Raw genomic sequence first — 3,520 nt, 5'->3', positions numbered from 1 at the left:
AGCACTAGTATTTATGTGCACGTTTGCAACACAGTTACATATAGACTGTTATAAACACTCTGTTCAAGGTGTAACAAATGTAACCAATATCAACATAAAACAACCATTTCTTTTATTCCTCTATCTCTTTCTGCCATGTTTATTCCTTTCTGCAGAAGACCCCCCCCCCCTCCCCCCAGTCTAACCCTCTCTCCATCCCCTCGCTCCCACTGCATGTGTCCGTCCAGCGCAGCGGCGTCTGTGGGCCGGCTGTTGACACGACTCTGGCGTGCTGTCAGGCCCACGATGCAGGATTGTGCGTTTGTGCTGTACTTGAGAGGACAAGGGTGGCCGATGCCGGTCCATTACATCAGCCCCATCAGCACTGATTGGACTCGGGGCTGGAGTCGGGGTGTGCTCATCAGCGGATGCTTCGCCCCGGCCCATATGCCTTTAATACAGGAGCAGATGTGCAGTACAGACCTTGCGCTCGCTGTGCTCCCTACAATTTCCCGCCCTGTGCCCCACGTGCTGCGTGCTGCCTCCTCGATCCAGCCCGTCACCCTGGGCCATGTTACGCAGACCGCTAATGTGATCTACACTGACGCGCATTTACAGAGATTTTTATTGGTGATGAACTGTAGATCTGTACAGGAAAGAGAAAAGCTGGCCACAAACATTTAGCAAACATTGCGATTGACAGTAGTAACAACAATAATTAGTCGGACCCAGTGTGTTCTCCATATGTATTTTTTTAGCCAAGAGACTCCTTGGGAGCAAAGTGAGCAGGATTCCATTAAGGAACCTGAACAAGGATCTGAGGGTGGAATTAATGGAGAGCATTTTCCCCGCTGGAAGATAATTGTAGAGATGGATGAACAATTGTAAACAGAACAGGAAAACGTGGTAGCAAATAACAAAAGCAGAGAAATACAGTGATCTACCCCCCCCACCCACAAAAAACAAATAAAAAACAGCATTTAAAAAAAACATCTTAGCCGTGCCAGACATGTAGAAACACAGCCAATCAGGTCATGAGGTCTCTGGCAACTATTTCCCGGCGAGGGATTACTGGCCCCTCCTATTGGGCGGGACAAGGTCTCCTGGTCAAAATCCATCAGCCTCACGGCCTACGAGATGTAGGAAGCAGGTTAATAGACACTCATCAGACATCTGCCGCTGGGTTACAGTCCAGTAATCTTCGCACTGGATCTGCTGCCAGCAATTGATGACCACATTTTTTTCCCTCTAAACCCTGCAAGTTCAACACACACACACACACACACACCTTTGTTTCTGTCTTTATTCGGCTCAGATGTCAACGGGGGCCACCTCCAGGGGAGTCTGAAGGCTGGCTCGGTGCGGATGTGCCATGAGGAGTCAGCTGTACGCGGCCCAAGTGTAAACCTCCGCTTTAAAGAATGTGGCCCCGTCTCACTGTCCTCGCTGCACTTTCTCTTCATGCTGCCAGGAAACAGTGAGGAAGGAGAAGCGGTGCCAGTGACTGTTGGGGCTTTTTATCCTGTATATTCCTTGATGCTCTCACACGATGTGTGTGTGTGTCATATAGTTTGGTTCCATCCAAATCTTCCCGTGTTCATCGTGACATGTTATTGAAAATAGCAGCCCTAACATAGTGATTTGATTGTTTCCTAGATTACCATAAACTCTTGAAATGTACCATTTTTGCCTTATTGCTCAAAATAACTATTTCCATGTATCGACCGTTGTTCGCGGCTCAAGATTAGCATTAGCCTGCAGGCGTATAATGGCTCTGCTAATGATTGCATCCACATAACTCAGGCGAAAATCATGTGGTTCTTCTCTTATTGACTGTTTTCTCAAGCGGGTTCAGAGGGCAAGTAGCGAGTGAAGCTCTCTCTCCCCCTGCCAGGTTATTTATGACTTCTCTTCCCCAAAGTTATTTTTCTTTCTGCGATTGCCGAGTGGTGTGTTAAACCCGACGTGTCAGGAGATTACTCAGCTGGCCGTCAAGTGCACATGGTCAATTTGCCATGATGAGAGGAAGTGGATCACAGCCTCTGGAATCTCTCAATGGAATCTCTAGGGGTGGGGGGGGGACTCCTCACACACACTGTCTCGCTCTCCCTTCTCTCTCACGCTCACAAACGCACGCCAACACGGCGGACGCCAATATGGTAGTCATTTTGTCCGCCAAAATCGAACGGCGGTTGAATCGTTTCCACATTTCCTAAGATAACATTATGAGAGGGGGGGAGGGGGAGAGATCGGAGGGCGGGCAATCAAACATGTTCTGTTTGGTGAGGTTTCTATGGAAGGAGGAATAATGGGGTCACGGGATGAAAGGTGAGACATGTGTAAGAGCAGTTTGGGGGTTCAACGGCGGGACAGCGCCACTTGTTTCTGACGTCTTCACCCACGCACGGTTCACCGCTGTCAATGGCGGCTTGTTACAGACGCCGCGCGGCCACTCCGCGCAGCAATTAACACAATTGGACATAATAACTTTGGGATTACTAGAAAAACAGGAGGGGAGAGGTCAGTCCTAAAACTCGCACACGTTGGAGCGTTTACGGAGACGGGCGTTGAGAAAACGATGAGAAAAAGCCCGGTAATGCCGCGGAATCCGCTGGAGCTCTGGGTGTAAATAATTCATTGGCTTCTGATGCATAAGAGGGGAGTGGCTACAAGCTAAAGAGTCACTGATAACCGCTGCTTCTTTTGTGGCTCTAATCTATGTGCAGTGAATGAAGGCTGGTACCCGGACTCGGGGTCTCTTACGGACGCAGAATGGGCAAAGGGGCGTTTCGCTCTTTCACACTTGAGCTCTGCCCAGCCATGCTTAACCCCCGGCCTTCATCTCATCCCCAGGCCATCGCGCCGCCGCTCCCAGCAACGGAGTAATGAAGCGGGCGCCATTATGGCCGCTATGCTTGATATTGGGCTGATGGACTTCAGGGCCCACCTCCGACTGTTGGGAAAGACTGGAGCAGTTAGGACAATTAGGGCAGTGCGAAGGCTGAGCCCAGAGAGCTCTTCTTTTGAAATTCAAATACACTCGCACATTTTTGTCTGCGACACGTCGTTCATTCGAGCTTGAGTTCCCTCGGAGCTTTGCGTGCGCCCGCGCGAAGGCATTCCGGAAAACTATAAAGACAGTGTATACAGCTCTGCAGAGTTTGCGAAGTTCGGAAATAACTTTGCCGGCATGGATGAACACATCCAATGCTAACAAAACCAGTTTGCTGTAATCTTGGTCACAGTCTTCCTGAGCCTGTAATGAGGGACTTGTTGTCACGATGGATCGCCTTCTGATCCTTGGCGAGGAGCGAAATTCCTCAAGTCAGCGCTCAGCACTTCCCCGACAGTAGCTTCCTGCTGCAGAACCTCAGCAGCCAGGAGGGTGTTTGTGTTGTTGTTGATGCTCCAGTGTCACCATTTGAGGATTATTTCTCCAAGCATCCACGCCAGGAACCGGCCTCCGCTGCCTCCTGACATCAGCCATCTTGAAGCACTTTGCGCTGCGCTGCTTTCTCTCGAAGTTCCCTTCTCCCCCCCA

The 3,520-nt window shown here is 50.1% G+C and overlaps 1 long non-coding RNA gene across 1 annotated transcript; it reads right to left on the bottom strand.

The window, feature by feature from the left end:
- Positions 1-586: 586 nt before the first annotated feature.
- LOC130526194 (uncharacterized) lies at positions 587-2,224 on the bottom strand. The gene is made up of 2 exons (XR_008950677.1): positions 1,268-2,224; positions 587-1,109 (listed from the first exon to the last, which is right to left on the bottom strand). It is a non-coding gene; the product is annotated as an uncharacterized LOC130526194 (long non-coding RNA).
- Positions 2,225-3,520: the final 1,296 nt, after the last annotated feature.

The sequence above is a fragment of the Takifugu flavidus genome, chromosome 5 (genome assembly GCF_003711565.1).
Source record: "Takifugu flavidus isolate HTHZ2018 chromosome 5, ASM371156v2, whole genome shotgun sequence".
In the NCBI taxonomy this organism is placed as follows: domain Eukaryota; kingdom Metazoa; phylum Chordata; class Actinopteri; order Tetraodontiformes; family Tetraodontidae; genus Takifugu; species Takifugu flavidus.
Note: the sequence above shows the minus strand (reverse complement) of the source record. Positions and strands in the feature narration are given on the sequence as shown.